The sequence below is a fragment of the Puma concolor genome, chromosome B4 (genome assembly GCF_028749965.1).
Source record: "Puma concolor isolate L17-30 chromosome B4, mPumCon1.1.hap2, whole genome shotgun sequence".
Lineage (NCBI taxonomy): Eukaryota > Metazoa > Chordata > Mammalia > Carnivora > Felidae > Puma > Puma concolor.
The window spans coordinates 6,194,299-6,211,978 of NC_141673.1; the positions used below are offsets into that span (position 1 = coordinate 6,194,299).

A 17,680-nucleotide genomic window follows, 5' to 3' on the forward strand; every position below is an offset into this window, starting at 1 on the left:
GGATCCCACGGGTGAAGGGCCCACGTCCCGCGAGACGGCCCCTCCCGCGCCCCCACTGATGCGCTTTTGAAGTGACGGTGGGGCTCCGGGGCCCACGGCCAAGAAAGAATTCTTGAGACGTCTTTGGTGCGAAAAGGTGATTCTATTAAAGCACGTGGACAGGACCCTGGGCAGAAAGCTGCACTGGGGTCGTGAGGCGTGACTGGTTCTATACCACAGAGTTAGGGGAGGTGTGGGAAGGCCAAAGGGAGGCCTCCAAAAGGACTTTCAGGGGCGCCTGGGTGGCTCATTCGGTTAAGCGTCTGACCTCAGCTCAGGTCATGATCTCACGGTTCTTGAGCCCGAGCCCCGTGTCAGGCTCTGTGCCGACAGCTCAGAGCCTGGAACCTGCTTCCGATTCTGGGTCTCCCTCTCTCCCTGCCCCTCCCCTGCCCCCTCTCTCTCAAAAATGAATAAACATTTAAAACTTTTAAAAAACAAAAGGACTCTCATTGCTAAGGAGGATTCCTAGGATACCTGAGCCTTTGCTATTGTCAAGCTAAGATTGTTTTTTTTCCCTCCAGCAAGCAAAGCATTAACCTTAAGACCCTAGGGACTTCCTGGAGGAATGTTCTCCTCTGTATTTGCCTCAGGTATCTGTCAGTGCGCTGCAGGTTACAAGGACACGTAATTTTATCTACATTTTCTTCTTGCCTTAGTTCCCCACATCACTCTGGAGGGGAGGGTGACGTTAGGGCTCCAGGAAACGGAGGCTCGGAGGCTCATATGTTTCTGGAGCTTGCCTTGTTTTTCTCGTAAATCGTTAAAACAGTTGCAGACTGACGGAGCCTCCTGTCCTGCAGGACCGCGATCTCTATCAGGTAACCATTTGTGCTTTCCTTTTTTAGCTTTAGGGCGGCCGCGAGTGCCCGGGGAATGTCACACACAACTTCTGACCTACCTGCTGTAAGTTGGAGGTTCCCACCACCTCTCAGACCCCTCCGAGGGCTTGATTAATTTCCCGGAGTGGCTCACGGAACTCAGGAAAACAGTTTCGCTGCTACGTTACCGATTCATCACGGGGGCTGCCACCAGGTCAGCCCCCTAAAGCGAGGCATAAGGCAAGGTGTGCGGGGAAGGGGTGGGGGCGGCCGTGCCCTCCCCGGGTGCACCGGCCTCCCCGCCTCAGCGTGTTCACCAGCCCGGGAGCTCCCCGAATTCTGTAGTTCGTATCCCATAGTTCAGGGTGTATGAAGGTTTCCTCACGTGGTACCGACTGATTAAATTGTGGACCACTGATGGGTGAATTGATTCCACCCTTTAGCCCCACCTCCTCCCCAGAGAGAGTGGGCGGGGCTGAAAGTGCCAACCCTGGGATCGCTGAGTGGTTCCTCCCTCAACCAGCCCCCTCCAGGCCACCCAGGAGCCCCAGCCACCGCTCAGCCTTTAGCACAAACTGGTTCGTTCGAATCCGAAAAACGCCCATTTCAACCTTTGCTATCTGGAGCTATTTCAGGAACTGGGAACAACACGAAACGTGATAACAAAATGATGTCCCTGTAGCTCCTGGAAAGCAAATTAACAAGGGTATTTTTAGGAACCGCGTGACAACCAAATATATGTTGCCTATAAACCCCAGCGCCCCATTCTATTTCATTAGAGCTGGAAGAATGGATTCACAAGTGGAGGAGACCAGCCCCTTCCGCAGAGCGTACCAGCCTCGGCGTGTGATTTGGTTTTTTACGAGGTGTTCACGTTTTGAAAATATCGCACTAACTTAAAAAACAAAACCTGACTCTCTCCCCTGCCGCTGTGCCGAAGCGAGGCACTGAACCTGACAGCCGTCTTGGCTTCCTTCCCTTGCACTTGACTCTGAGGGAAACCTGCCCCTGGAAATACTTGTCCGTAATTTATCTTTACGAAAGCCTTTGTCTGTCGGTGCTGTCGGAAGAGACCCGTTTCTGTCACTTGGGTTTTGTAGGTGAGTCTGTCAGATGGGCCCAGACGGTTCCCGCCTCGCGGCTTACGTGACGTCTGCATCTGGGTTTGCCACAGGCCTGGGGGGTGGGGGGGTAAGCACTGTCCATGGCCATCAGCCAGGACAAGCTCTAGGTGTGGTGTGTGGACACGATGCCACCCTGGACGCTAAGTGACCCAGAGGAAGACACGGGAACACCTGAGTCAGTTGGGCAGAGTGACTGACGCATGTTCTAACTTTGAGACGCGGGTTACTTTTTTCTTAATTTGTTTTAAGTTTATTTCTTTTTGAGAGCAGGGGAGGGGCAGAGAGAGAGGGAGACACAGAATCCGAAACCGGCTCCAGGCTCTGAGCGGTCAGCACAGAGCCCGATGCGGGGCTCGAACTCACGAACCGTGAGATCATGACCTGAGCCAAAGTCAGACGCTTAACCGACTGAGCCACCCAGGCGTCCCTGTGGGTTACTTTTAGTAAGAGCCTTTCACTTGACCTTCCTGCCCGACACCTGTTTGCTGATGCTTCGGTCTCCGTCTTAAATCTATCTTTAGAACTCCCCCCCCTGCCTTTTGGTTCCGGTGTTAGTCACAGGATCTGTTTTCATGCTATCGTCCCGAGGACATAAGAGATCGGGATCTTTCCCGTACCCAGGTGTGAACGCACGTCAGGCTTGGATGTCGTGTCGCATGTGTATGTGCGCTCCCGTGTGTTAGGGAAAAGGGCCTTTTACGCGGTAGGACGGGAAGGGAGAGAGGTGCAGTGTGAATATCAAACCAGCATCCGGATGAATTGCACGGGGTGGGGGAGGGGGTTGTCTGCGGTCACCCCCGAGACAGGTCACTTTAAGCCCGAGAAGCTTCCCCCTTAATGACGGGACTTGCATGTGCGTCCTGTGCAGCCCTCGATTTCACGTCCAGTGTTGACGGCGGGTGCGGCTTTGAGTTTGAGTTTGAGTCAGACCTGGGCTTGAGGCCTGGCTCTGCCATTTATTAGTTTGTCCCAAGGCAGTCAGTCGGTGGATCTTGGGACCTCCGCTTCCTAGCGTGCAGAAAGGGGATTAAGTATATTTGCTTCAGGAATAAGCAGGGCCCTGGTCCCCGGGTCCTGGCTCTGACTGCGGCCGCTCACCCCGGGGTGGGGGCGGCCTCCGGGCCTGGCTCCAGGCTCCTGCACGCAGCCTTTCCCCCCACGAGTTCCTACAACCCGGCTAATCACTTACTGGTGGTTCTGCTCTCAGTGTATCCGGGACAAGGGCGGAGTCAGTCCCTGGTGGGGAGCGGTGACCTCAGCCTGAGCACGGAGGGCAGCCCCGTCACATCAGGAGTGAGGTGCTTAGTTTGCCGACGACCGGGTTGCTAGGTGAGAGCGAGTGTCTGCTAAATAGATTTGTCACATGTTGACTGTTCCATTAGTGACATCAGATGTTTCCTCTGAGCTTCTGGAACACAGGAGGGTGGGAAGTGCGCGATGGCCGAAGCAGGCCGGGAGAACAGCGGCTGTAAACGCGGCTCATGGCCGGGCCCGGGGCTCCAGCAGTGGTCCTCGCGTGGATTCGTCCAGACGGCACTTGGCGCTTTCTTGTCAGCTTCCATTATTTCCCTTTGGATGGGCACTGCGGGGCGGGGGGAGGGGGGGGCAGGTTCCCTAAGTCTGAGGGTCATTTTCACCATGATTCTTTTTTGTTTAAAGTTTATTTGGAGAGAGAGAGAAAGAGAGAGAGAATACGTGCACCTGAGAGAGAGAGAGAGGGGGGACGGGGGGGGGGAGGGGCAGAGAGAGAGGGGGGGAGAGAGAGAGAATCCCAAGCAGGCCCCGCACTGTCCGCTTGGAGCCACCAACTGTGACATCATGGCCCGAGCAGAAATCAAGATTCAGACGCTTAACTGACTGAGCCACCCAGGCGCCCCCGCAATGATTCTTGGTTTGATTTGTTTGGTTTTTCCCAGACTACATTCATCATTTGCCTACTTGGCAAACTGGGTGCTGAAGCTGGGAACGAAGATGTCTTCCTGAAAGTCTCCCCTCCCCCCCCCCAGCCCCTAAGCCTGGTGGCAGCCTCCTCACTTAGCCTCCCCTCCCCCCCACCCCCCCAACTCCCCCATCCCCTCCCCCCCCCACCCCCCCACCCCCCCGCCTACCACCTGGACCCCTGCCAGAGCCCCCACCGGTCTCAGCCTGCAGCCCCCTCCCAGACAGTCAGGCTCCACCCTCCAGCCAGCAGGATTTTTCCGGAATTACGGCCATTTCTCCCCAGCGTGTGGTGGTTCTACAAGCCTCTTGTCCTTGGGGGGATTCAGGAAGCCCTCCGTGCACGCTCTGTCCACCAGCCCCAAACCTACATGACTCTTCTCTGCCTGGGCCATCTGTCCTCCCTCTGGGTCCTGTTTCCAGCTCTGCCTCCTCTCCCGGCCAGCCCAGGGGGCCTTCCTCCGGGCCACCTGGCCCTCGGTCTCCCCAGCATCAGGCTGTCACCCTCCCGCAGGCCAGGGAGGCAGAGGAGGGTCTGCTGCAGGCACCCTGGCCAGCTTGTCTTCAGGCCCAGCACCTGGTTCTGCTCAGTGACCAGGCACCCACGAGGTGTCCACTGTGTCATCGAACAGGTGCTGCCCTCAGGGCATTTCAGGACCCTTCGTGAGGTAACAGGGCCATCGTCCAATTTTGTTGCCTGTTTCTCATTTGGGAGGGTGATGTGTTTTTTTTAATATGTTTTTAATGTTTATTTTTTTTTTGAAAGCGAGAGAGAGAGAGACAGAGCGTGAGCAGGGCAGGGGCAGAGAGAGAGAGGGAGACACAGAATCTGAAACAGGCTCCAGGCTCTGACCTGTCAGCACAGAGCCCGACGCGGGGGCTGAACCCATGAACCACGAGACCGTGACCTGAGCGGAAGTTGGACGCTTGGCCGAATGAGCCACCCAGGCGCCCTAGACAATGTATTTTTCCATTCTTCTCACATATCTTCTGTTTTATCCCAGCCTGAACTATATTGTATCTTCTGTGCTTTTAAGTTGCAAATAGAATTTCCATACGTTGGCGCCTGGAAGTGTTCAGAGCGGTCCGTCTCACGCTCACTCCCGCCGTGGCCGGTGCCCCATATAGAAACAGAGCCTGGGGGACTGCGGTGTCCCCTGTAGGGAGCCACAGGCTTCGCCTGACTGCCACTTGTCCAAAAAAATTTTTTTTTTCATTTTCAAGTTTAACCCCCTTGATTTTCCTTCCATAAAAACGCTGCCTGGAAGCTCCAGCTGGACCCCAAGGTTCTCTTTCCGGGTCCTTGGGTGGATCTTCAGAGACTGAGTTCCTGAGCACAGCCTCCTTCCAGGGCTCAGGCGAGGATGCTATAGCTTGGACGGGACTTCGAAGGTGGCCGGACAGAGGGCCCAGGTGGCCGTGTAGGCCCTGGCCCAAGTGTAGCAGGCCTCACTGACCACCGCTGGTGGCAGCTTCCTGGGCGGGGGTGGGACCAGGCATGCTCCACAGAACTGCGGTGGCAGGGGCCAGTGGGGCCTCGCTGGCCTCGTCCCTCGTGACCATTCCCCCATCCCCCACTGCCCCCAGCCTCTCCCCCCCACCCCCCCACCCCGAGCTGCTTTACCTAGAGCACCCCTAAGGGGTCAGGTGCTGGAACCCGGGGGCCTCCTGGGGAGAGGGGACCGTGAGGGCTCTCTCCTGCTGGGGGTCTCACCACTCACACAGTGGCCTGATTCCCATTCTGGCTGGAACAGCAAGGTGGACTGGCACAGGGTTCCAACTGTGTCCCCGTCCACCTGCCCACGGAGCAGCGTGCTGTGGCCGCCTTCCGTCCCAGGCCTTAGGCCCTGCTGGCCCGCGGTGGTTCAGAAAACACATCTTAAAATGGGGCTCTCCAGCTCTTCCAGCTGGAGAGACCAGAGGACTTCTGTCCTCTGACATTGTCCCCGAGGAACAGAAAGTAGCCCTGACGGCCAGGAAGAGTAGGCCTGGTCCTCACAGCTCGGGGGCCTCCCGTGGAATATAAACACTTACACGGAATATCAGCATTCAACAAGGCCGCTAACGTATCATCAAGACGAAGACAAGACCCCTGGGTCATCACTGAACACAGACGACCGCATGAACATTGTTCAGGCCACAGAAGGACCAAACCTCCCCCGCCCGGCTGCAGGAGTGCCGGCTGCTTCACCAGCCCCGGCTCCGGGCAGGACCAGGCTCCCTTCCCTGTGGGTGAGGGTCACCCAGAACCCCCCTTCCTGCCAGCGGCCGGTCCGGAGCAGACCCCCGCCTCTTCAGGCCCCCCACACCCCGCAGGCCCTTTGGGTGCCTGGTCACTGGGCAGAACCAGGTGCTGGGGTCCTCTAGGCCCCAGGCGATCGCCCCTCCAGCCTTGGTGGGGAGAACGCAAGAACACAGAGAACGTGTAATGGGTTCCTGTGGCGGACTTCGTTACTTTTCACAAGGCCAAGTGTTAAGAAAGATGGACTTCTTCCCCGAGGTCGGCAGGGGCCCCGTTTAATCTTGGAGGACAGGGAAACACATTCTTCTCTTCAGCAGGTGCTGTGAGTGGCGAGCAGAGAATCAGCCAGGGGATACCTGGCCGGGGCTTCTCTGCACACGAGCCCCACGCCTCCCTCCCCTACGGTTACATTACGCAGCTTGCAAACTGCTTCTCTCACCAAGCCTGAGGGGCCTGCTAAGAATCATCATCATCATCAAATGCCAGCACCTCATCTGGGAACCAGGGCACGTGGCTGGTCCTTCATTGTGGGTGGGGCTTCCCAAGGTCACACAGCCGTTGAAGGGCACGGACCTGGCAAATGTAACTTCCCACGGGCTCTTTCCAGCACAGGGCGCTGTCTGCTAGGGAAGCCCTTTTCACGTGGAAACAGCAGGTCACTGTCGCCACGGGACAGTCCAGGAACGGACGCTGAAGATGATAATCCAGAGATCCTGGCTGTCACTCTCCGTGGGTGAGGTGTGGGAGGCACACGAGGGAGCCTGCAGGGGGTAACGGAACAAGGACAGAATCGGGGCAGAAGAACCAGCTCTCTCCCGGCCCCCCTGCTTTCTTGCTGTGCGCCTGTGGGGAAGTTACTTAGCTTCTCTGAGCTTTGTTTCCTTGGCTGCAAGGTGGAGATAATAGCCTGTGCCCGCCCACCTCAGAGAGTCATGGAGAGAAAAGGAAGATAATGGCTGTAAAAGTGCCAAATCACTATCAGCTTTTTGCTACAACTGTTTTGCTACACATTTTTGCTACCACTTTGAAGTATCCGCGCCTGCCCCTCAAGGAGTTCACGAGCTGTTTCTTGTAAAGACCAGGCCTATGCAGCAATGAAAGAGACAGCAGAGGCTCAGTGCTAGAGAAGCAGCATGGCAACCTGGGGCGGCTTCCTGGAGGAGGAGGAGTTTGAGCTGTGCCTTAAAGAATGAGTGGAAACTGCATGGAAGGCAGGGGAATGGTGAGGGCTAATTGCAGAAAGATGGCTCGGGGCCATATCACGAAGGATACTGGATGCCAGGCTAAGGAACTTGGACCTATTCCACAGGCACTAGGGAGCCATTGAATGTTTTTGAGGAGGGACAAGATTAGTGTCCTTAGAGATGTGAGTCTGGGGGCTGGTTTGGAGGATGATGGAGATGGGAAGGGGCGGGAGGGAAGCACAGCAGTGGAGAGCTGAGGAGGTGAACTCAGGGTGTGCAGGGGGGAGGGTGGGGGGTGACGGGCGTGGCTCCGGCACACCTGGGCGGGAGGGGCTCAGGAGGCAGGAGCGATTCTCAGTTGCCCAGCAGGGGGCGTTTGTGTGAAAGGGGTTTGAGCCTTGAAAGCAGAGTCCAGTAAACGGGGAAAATGGAGTTAACTCAAGTGCATCCATCCGATCCTTGAACCACGCAGGTTTGACCTGCACGGGTCTACGTATTCATCGGTGGCTTTTTCTCCATCAGTACAGTACCGTAAACATTATTTTCTCTTGCCTGTGATGCAGTTTCTTCTCTCTAGCTCACTTTGCTGTGAGAACACGGTATATAACCAATACATATCGAATGTGTGTTGATCAGCTTGTTTGCACTACCAGTCAGACTTCTGATCAACAGGAGTTACGCTTTGGGAGAGCCAGAAGTTACAGGCGAAGTTTCGACTGCGTGGCGGGAGGGCGGTTGTCCGCAAGCCCGACCCCTCACCGTTCAGTGTCAGCCGCGCTTTCCAGGAGACGTTCAGTGAGGCCCCGCTCCTCATGACTGTGAAATAACACCGCTTCCGGGTCACGGCGCTGGGTCGCGAACAGTGAGAAGGTCACCGGCTCCTGAATCGGGGACTCGTGGAAAAGGAAATCAGAGCTTTCCGACTGAGAAGGAAAAGAAATGTGTCGGAAAACTGACTTCTAGGCAAACTCTTGTTGGTACGAAGGTGTCCCCGACAGGAACCTCTCTCCAACGAGCCGACGTCCCTGCCTTTCCACGGAGTCCCCCGGTGTTGGAGGGGCGTCGGCCGTTTGATCAGCAGGCCCTGGGGCCCAGCCGTGAACACGACGGGCAAGTCCTCGCTTAGCAGAGGTCATTCTAACGTTTATTTATTTTTGAGACAGAGAGAGACAGAGCATGAGCGGGGGATGGTCAGAGGGAGGGAGACACAGAATCTGAAACAGGCTCCAGGCTCTGAGCTGTCAGCACAGAGCCCGACGTGGGGCTCGAACTCACAGACCGCAAGATCATGACCTGAGCTGAAGTCGGATGCTTAACCGACTGAGCCACCCAGGCGCCCCAGCAGAGGTCATCCTAAAAGGGAGAGAAAGGAACAACGCCAAGGACGGGGAGAAATGCAGTGACGCGGACGGAGGGCAGGCACTGAAGGTCATGAAGGAGGTGCCATGAAGGGCCCGAGCCGAGTGCGGCTGGGCAGGGGTGGGCGGGGCCAGTGGGCCAGAGAGGCCAGCCCTCAGGGTTGTGTCTGGACCGATGCTCAGGATCAGGGGGGCCCGTGAGCTGCTTGGGGCTTTGGGAGGGCTGGCTGCGGGACACAGGTGATTTCCTCGGGGGTCTGGAAAGAGCTGATGCTCGAGCTACATGGGCCCCTCCCCCACATTGGCCCAGTTGAGACCAGAGCGGAGAGACTGTGAGGCTGAGTTACTGAGGCGGAGTCCCCTTGCAAGAAGGACCATGAGCTTGCAAGGCCAGGGGGTGGGGGCTGCCAACTTTCTCGATTTCCCTGGCCCCGACCGTTCAGTTCTTCCTTCCATTCCACTGTCCTTCCTCTCTGTGCTACCGTTAGCCTGAGCTGTCTAGACATGGCCTCTGATGCCCGCAGCCCACGGCATCCTCACCTATAAAAAGGTCACTGTGGTTTCAGTAAGGGACACAGAGAGAAGTGTCACCTGGATGATGGCAGGCGGCGGTCTGGAGAGAGAGGAGATGCTTAGAAATAGCGCAGACAGGACTTGGCGAGGGGATGAGTGAGGAAGGGGGAGAGAAGCGTCAAGGAGGATGCCCAGGTTTCTGGAAGGTTCTTTCAAGGCAGGGGCTCTGCGGGGGAGCAGGGCTCAGCAGAATGAGGACCTTCAGTTTTAGAGACGTTGAACTGTCATGCTGGCAGTTGAGGATTGGAGGCTGGGCAGTGACACAGAACTGATGGCCGCCAGCGTGGAGATGGGAGGGGTGCCCCAGCAGGTGGCCTGAGGGCAGAGGGCAGCTGTCCTAGGTCAGCCCACAGGAAGAGGCAGGGCACGGCATTTCAGGAAAGCCAAGGATGAGCACTGCACAGGGTCATGGTGCTGAGACCTGGAGGGGGGGAGGGGGGACACTGGGACTTCACAACTCGGGAGTGCAAGGTCACAGCTCGGCGGGGAGACCCACGAGTGGGCCAGCCACGTAGACAAGTCTTTCAAGTAGGGAGATGCGGGAGAGAAGAGAGGGCGGGACCTTCCGCGGGGTCGTTCGCCCAACTAAAGGTGATTACTTTTTATGGCTTTGTTCATTCATGCGTGCATTTGTTCACTCTGCCAATATTTACTGGGTGCTCACTGTGTGCCTAGCTGTTCTAGGTGCTGGGGACACTTCGCAGAAAAAGATGGGCCAGTCCCTGCCATCATGGACCATAAAATCCAGCGGGTGCTTGAGTTTTGTTGAGGTTGCAATTTGTACCATAAACACTCAATTCAATGATTTTTAGCAAACGTACGGAGTTGGGCAACCACCACAATCCAATTTTAGAACGTCTCCGTCCCCCGCAAGACCCCCATGCCTGTTTACAGGAAGTCCCCATTCCTACTCCCAGCCCCCGACAACCGCTGCTACCCCGCTTTCTGTTTCTATAGATTGGTCTTTTTCGGGCATTTCGTGTAAATGGAATCCTACAGCATGTGATGTTTAGCTTCCTGTCCTTAGCATGATGTGTTTGAGGTGACAGGATACCCCAGCGTTTCCCCCCTTTTGACTGCTGGGGTAGGGGCGGGTAGGGGTGGGTAGCTGATGGCCCTGGAGTTGTTTTTACTTTGTAACCACTGTAACGGTTCGTAGCCATTGTGAGTAACACTACTCACGGGCTCTGCATATCTGTGCACCGTCTTTATGTGGACAAAGGTTTTCGTTTCCCCTGGGTAGATATCTAGGAGTAGAGTGGCTGAATCACAGATAAATAAACTTTTTCGGAAGCTGCCAAGCTGTTTTCCAAAGCACAGCGCGCCATTCAACGTCCCCGCCAGCGGTGCGTGTGGATTTATTTTTCTCCACGGCCGCGCCGATACTGACTGTCTTTTACAAACCTTTTGTAATGTTTATTGATTTTTGAGACAGAGAGAGGTAGAGCGTGAGCGGGGGAGGGGCAGAGAGAGAGGGAGACACAGAATCCGAAGCGGGCTCCAGGCTCCGAGCCATCAGCACAGATCCCGACGCGGGGCTCGAACTCACAAACCGCGAGATCGTGACCTGAGCCGAAGTCGGACGCTCAACCGACTGAGCCACCCAGGCGCCCCTTGACAGTCCTTTTACATCTGGCCATCTTTGTGGCTGGGAAGTGATGGGTCTCTGTGCCTTTGATTTGCATTTCCCTGATGGCTAAGGATGTTGACCTCCTTTTCATGTGCTTATGGAACATTTGTATGTCTTCTTGAGAGAACCTGCCGTAAAGAGCTGAATTCTTCAGTTCTGGTAGGAGATGGTGACTTACCTCTAATTCCGCGGTGGAAGGTTTCACTGACTCTTCCGTGAAGGCTTTACTGACAGCTCTTGTCTACACTGGTCTCCCCTTTCTCTTAGAATTTAAAGCACAAGTCAGATCGTATCTGAGGCCTCATGCCCTCCAAAGGCACTTCCCCTGGATCTTAGAATAAACTCACGCTCCTCACCCCTCTGGCCTCATCTCCCACCGCCCTCCCATTTCTGCCCCTGCTCGTTTCGCAGCAGCCTCTGAGTGTGCCACACTCTTCCCTGCCCCAGGGCCTTGGCACCGGCGGGCCTCTCTGCCTGGAATTTTCTTCCCCTCGCTCTTTGCAGGACTGGCTCCACGGTCTCTTTTCACCTTCTGTTTGCCTCAAAGCACTGATCGCCGGCTAGGACAATCTTAGTCAGGTGTTCGCTTGCTTTTTTTTTTTTCTCCCCCTTGCAAAGCCTTTGCGAGGGCCACTCCAGCATCCCCCCCCCCCGGCCCTGGCCCGGCGGCAGCAGGCACAGGATACGGGTCAGCTGGATGACTGACCGAAGGGGACGCAGGTGTCTGCTCCTTTGTGACCGTCCTCACCCTCCAGCCATGTGGCTCCCGCTGCCCGGGCCTTTGCCATCCATCCCCAGGCGGAGACGAGGCACAGCTCGAGATCAGGGTGACATTCCATCCTCTGTGTCCTCGACGGTCACTTGGTGAAGCATTTTGGGACCGTGTTAGAGCAGCAGGTGCTGGGGGCACCGACAAGCCAGAGCAAGACCAGACGGGGTCCAAGGAATGGTTTAAAAGTTGAGGAAAGGTCCTCCCAAGAAAAGATTTAAGGGCAACGTGACGTATTTGAAGGGCTGTAAGGTGAAGACTCCTATGTAATGGGCAGAGGCCAGAACGGGGAGCCGCGGGCGGAAGAAATGAGGGGGTAGGTGCTGGTTTGGCATAAGGGGGACCTTTCTGTTAGCACTGTCCAGCTCTGGGATGGCTCATCTTCTGAGGCAGTGAGCCCCCTGTCCCAGGGAGAGTCGCCCCTGGGTGTGGTGGAGGGGATACACCACGGAGAAGAAGGTTGGGACAGGTGGCTCGCTGGACCTTTCTGCCTCTGAGCCTCTAGGAATCCCCTAAGCCGAAGGGTGCATGCCGCACCGTGCCAGCGTCCCGAGGTGGCCTAGAATTTTGATCTGGTGCTTCTGGAAAAGGGGAAAGAGCCACTTTGGAGGGGGGGGGAGGAAGGAGAGCAGCGTGCACGTGGCATCCCCAGAACCGGCCAGCAGGGAGAGGAAGGGCTTCCCTCCGAGGCCCTGAGAGTGACTTTGCTGCTCGCTCGCTGATTTGTGGGGCATCCCTCTCCCCTATAGCAGGTCTGCCCCACGAGGGCAGGGGCTTGTGTCATTCACCATGGCGTCCCCGGTGCCCAGGACAGTGTCCAGCGTCTGGTTGGTGCTCAATAGACCTGAGTTCAAAGCCCAGTTCTGGAAGCCACCTCCCTGGGAGAATCCCCGCCCACGTTGCTCTCGGTTCCTTGACCTCTGAGTCTGTTTTCCTTGTTTCCTCAGTGTGGGCGGTGACAGGAGGGTGACAGTCATCCCTGCCGGCCAGGGGGTTGCTCTTCTGTTATTCTTAGTAGGTCTTTGTTGCCGGGCCCCGCCTCCCCCATTCCCACCGTCCCCTGGGCAAGGGAAACTTTAAAAAGTTTCCAGGTCCCGCCCACCGACTCTTGGAGAAGGTCACCCTGGCTAGTGGAGCCAGAATGTGGGCGAAGGTGAAGGCTGAGTCACGGCCACAAAAACTGAGGGGCGTGTCATGGGGATACGATACCCCAGTTCCGGCCAGGAGGATGCTGTGTCTCACGCCCCAAGGCAAGGAAGCCCAAACAGAAAGGCTTTGAGAAAGAAAGGAAACAGGACTGTGAATGGAAAATTTCAACCGACCGCCACCCAGGAATCCCCTTGGCCTGGGGTTGTCTTTCGCTCCCACCTCGACCCGCTGAAATCCTGCCCCTTCCTGACGCCCAATTAAAACACCATGTCCTTAGGGCATCCTACTCTTGCTTTCGGCTCAGGTCGATCTCATCTCATAGTTCTGGGTTCGAGCCCCGCGTCGGGCTCTGTGCTGACAGCTCGGAGCCTGGAGCCTGCTTCGGATTTCTGTGTCTCCCTCTCTCTCCGCTCTTCCCCTGCTCATGCTCTGTCTCTGTCTGTCTCTCTCTCCAAAATAGATAAAACATTAAAAATTAAAAAAAAAAAATAAAAGAACAAGCTAATTTAAAAAGAGACAACATGTCCTTGAGGCTTCAAACCATCTTCTGATGCAGCATCTGCCCCCCTCCTCTGCCTGCAGGTGACATTTCAGGCCTCGGTGACCACGGCCTGGTGGTCAGCTGGGGTTGCACACTTCCCTCATCACAGGCTCAACCTCTCCCACAATGGCTCATCTTCTCTTTCTCCCCAGCTCGAATGTGCTCCGGTGGCCTCGCCCATTTTCATGTAACTCTACACGTGCTTACCCACATGTCTCGTTGTCTCGTAGGTGCTTTTTCTGACCCTCCGTCTCCAGGGTCCAAAATGACTGCCCACTGAAAAAATATATTAGCGCCCCTTGGTATTGAGCCAGACGAGCTGACAACTCGGGTCCACGCAAAATCGTGCACCTGGACACCCATAGGACCTTTACTCCCCATCGCCCAAACTTGGAAGCTACCAAGGTGTCCTTCAGGGGCCGAATGGATACACTGTGTTGCACGGAACGGAATTTTATCAGAGATAACAAGACGCGAGCTGCCGAGTCACAAAAAAGGCGCAGAGGCAATGTAAGCGCATAAAAAAATCTATTCATTGAGGCGCTTGGGTGGCTCAGTCTGTTGAGCGTGTCTGACTCTTGATTTCCGCTCAGGTCATGATTTCACGGTTCATGAGATCATGAGAGCAAGCCCCACATCTGGCTCTGCACTGACAGCTCAGAGCCTGCTTGGGATTCTCTCCCTCCCTTCCTTCCTTCCTTCCTTCCTTCCTTCCTTTCTTCCTTTCTTCCTGTCTTTCTTTCTTCTTCCCTTCCTTCCTTTCTTCCTGTTTCTTTCTTCCTCCCTCCCTTCCTTTCTTTCTTTCTTTCTTTCTTTCTTTCTTTCTTTCTTTCTCTCTCTCTGCCTTTCCCCTGCTCTCTCTCCGTTTCTCTCTCAAAAGTAAACAAATCAACTTTAAAAAAGTCTATTCATTGAGGCACCTGGGTGGCTCAGTCGGTTGAGCATAGGACTCCTGATTTTGGCTCAGGTCAGCATCTCCCGGCTCACGGGTTCAAGCCCCACGCTGGGTGTTAGGTTTTGCGCTGATAGTGCAGAACCTGCTGGGGATTCTCTCTGCCCCTCCCCCGCTCTCTCTTAAAATAAATAAACTTAAAAAAAAGTCTATTCATTAAGAAAAAAGAGGGGCAGCTGGGTGGCTCAGTCAGTTAAGCGTCGAATTCGGCTGAGGTCATGATCTCACAGTTCAAGCGTTCGAGTCCCATGTCGGGCTCTGTGCTGACAGCTCGGAGCCTGGAGCCTGCTTCCGATTCTGTGTCTCCCTCGCTCTCTGCCCCTCCCCCATTCATGCCCTGTCTCTGTCTCTGTCTCTCTCGCTCTCTCTCTTGCTCCAGGGCCGTTGGCTGAATTTCCTACCATGCCCAGTGGGTGCAGTGAGAGGTTTCCACATCTGCACTGAGAGGGTTTGGGCAGCAAACGGTTCCTGAGCCCAGGTTAGGGGGCTGCGGGCTGCGGGGCACTGAGAGGCCTGGGTTGGGCCTAATGTGGGCAGGGCTCTCACACCCCCAAAGGCTGGGCAGAAATGGCGGGTCCAGGTCCCAGCATCACCCCCTCCCTTCCTTCACCTAGGTTTGTCACTTCTCTGAACCTCGCTCTTCTCATCTGTAAATGGGGAGCACAATTCCTGCCCCACAGTTGGGAGGGTTAGATCCATGCATGTCTGGGCTGCTCCCTCCCATTAGGCATGGGCGTGACCCCTGCCCTCAGGGCCCTTCTATCTGGTTGGGAAGGGAAGGCCCACGGACTTTTAAAAAAAAAAATGTCACACCCGCAGTGTGACAAATGAAGATATAGCAGGAGAGTTGCTGGAGACGACTTCTGGGTTCTCAGTGGTTTCCAAAGGGGGACAGGGCCATGTGAGAGGTCTTCTGGAAGCGTCCAGAGGAGGGCCTCCGAGGAAGCGTGTGCTTGTCTGGGAAGGGACGTTAGTCATCAGCCGGGGAGGAATAGCCAGCAAGAGCCAAAACAAGGAAGTGGGAGAGAGTACCACAGAGCGAGTGTCCAGAAGCAGCCTCCGACGTCTGACAGGCTCCGAGGCCAGTGCTCAGGGAGGCCCCCAGACCAGGAACACTGGCCAGTGACACGACCCCTGCTCTTCCTGAGCCGTCTGTGCTGGGAGACCCAGCAGGGTCTGGGGATGTGAAGGGCGTGGTTTGGGAGCCAGACAAGAGCTGCATGACCTTGGACAAGTCACTTCACTCCTCGAACCTCAATTTCCCCAAATGCAAAGTGAGGGTGGTTGTGAGTTGCAACATATACAGCACCGCCACGGGGCCTGTCACCACGGAAGGGGGTCATTTGGGTGGCAGCCATGATTATTATTGGGGGCTGGGAGAAGCCAGGGCCGGTTGAACCCCTTGGACCCTCCCCGGGTGCCCAGCCTGAGATGCATCCCCGCAGGTGCCCGCAGGGACCCACGACTGCACGAATGGGGGAGCGGTGGCTCTGTCCCCAGGCCCGGCCCCGGGGAGGGCCTGTCTCTGGGTGCCCTGTGGACCCAGAGCAGGAAGGCCGTGACCCATAATTAACCAAGGCCCGGCTGGGCAGGCGGCCAGGCTCTCCCTGGTGCCCACGTGATACTCCGTCAGCCTCCATGAGCACACGTGCCGCAATCTGAAACCCAGCCACAGGCTGGAACCAGTTGCACAGGGAACCGAGTTGTCACAACAGGAAGGGCGTGTTTGGAGGCTGCCAGAGGGACAGTGGAGGGGGCCTGGGCCCTGTTCTCCCACACCCCAGGCCACCCAAGAGCTGCGAGGCCGCAGGTGCCTAGAACACGGCTACCGGGAGCGTGTCCTTGGCAGGGTGCTGGATTCAGCCCTGGCCAGCCATCCCTGACCTCGGCCTTCAATTGTGAGGATTGTTCGCGCTTTAGGAATCCGCGTGCCCTGCACCTCAGGCCAACAGCTCCACTCCCGCTGCCCTCACGACCTGCCCCTGCAACATGTCCTCCCGAAGCCTGCTTACCATCTTGGAGGATCTGCTCAAATTCTGCCCTTTGCAGGAGCCTCCAGGGCCCCCAGGGCCCTTGCTTGTCCCCCAGGGAGCCTTGTCCACAGCCCCCCACCCGGCAGGAGGCGCTCAGATGTAGATAACGTGTGTTCTTCATTCATGCCTTCCTTGGTCCCCGGTATTATGTGTCTGCTGTGTTAGAGGGAGAGGTGGCGTCAGCGTGGGTAAAGAGCGTTGGAGAAGGAGCCAGGAGCCCCAAGTTTGGGAAGGATCCGTGGCCCTGGGCCTTCCCTGGGCCTCTGCTTCCTCACCTTACAAGGAGTGTAGGACTCACCTGGCTGCCCTGTGGGGTCTTGGGGCTTTGATGTTCTATGGTCCCAGATGCTGTCCCCAGTCTCCCCCCCCCCCAAGCCAATCTCTCCCACCTGCCCCACTGCCAGCCCAGTACTGCTAATGTGAAACCGTCGCCCCCTCTGCCTGTTAACCTGCTGATCGCTTATCCTGATCTAGTGTGTGTCGTTCACGCACCTGGAGAAGAAAAGGAATATTCTGAGCCTCTGCCACAAGGCGTTCACATTCGAAACCATTTGACCTTACCCTGGCAGCCTCTGGCTTGCATGTATCATCTGCTGCCCAAACCCAGAGAGAAGAGAAAGTTGCAGGCATGCGCGGTCCACCCGCCAGGGGGGGGATTGCTTGAACCTCATATGGAGGGTCTTGGCCCTTCCCCACCTCCCACCTCCCCTGGGGCCGTTTGGATCGGAAGGTGGGTTCTGATGGGTTGTTCTCAGACTTGGTTGGAGGCTCCCACAGAGGGAGGAGGGGCGGGGGGGGGGCAGGAGAGGAAGCGGGGGCAGGAGCAGAGGGCCGTGGGGGGGAGAATGCAGGCAGTAGGGTGGGGCAGCCTGTGAGAGCAGGTGCCGCATTCCGCATTCCTCATTCCTCCGCAGGTAACAACCCGACAGCAAGGCCACCTCTCTGGGAACAACATCTACCCGACAGGAAATGCAGGAGTGGGAGAAGGAGCCAGCACGTCGCCTGCTCCCTCTCCCTTTCACAGACCAGCAGTGGATCTGGCCAGCAGGTGCATCATGGTATGGGCCAATACCGGCATCAGTCAAGCAGGTGCCCGTGGCATTCTGGGCACCGCGTGAAGGGTTTTGCTTCTATCCCCGCATTTAATTCCTCAACGGCCATCCTGTTAGGTAGGGGTGAGCCATCGTCCCCCTGTCCAGATGAGGACATTGAGGCTGAGAAGTGAGGTGAGTTGCCCAAAGCTGTATCCCTAAAAGTATGCTAAAAAAAAAGAAGTCTCTTAAAACAAAAACAGAGCAAAGCACAATACAAGGAATGAGGAACTTTT

General features: G+C 56.4%; 1 long non-coding RNA gene across 2 annotated transcripts; it reads left to right on the forward strand.

Moving 5' to 3' along the window:
• The first annotated feature begins 7,839 nt into the window (after positions 1–7,839).
• Positions 7,840–17,353, forward strand: LOC147578848 (uncharacterized). Of its 2 annotated transcripts, XR_015253248.1 has the most exons (4): positions 7,840–8,788; positions 14,700–14,798; positions 16,828–17,083; positions 17,268–17,353. It is a non-coding gene; the product is annotated as an uncharacterized LOC147578848 (long non-coding RNA). The 2 variants fall into 2 exon arrangements; XR_015253249.1 differs by lacking the exon at positions 14,700–14,798.
• The last annotated feature ends 327 nt before the right edge of the window (positions 17,354–17,680 follow it).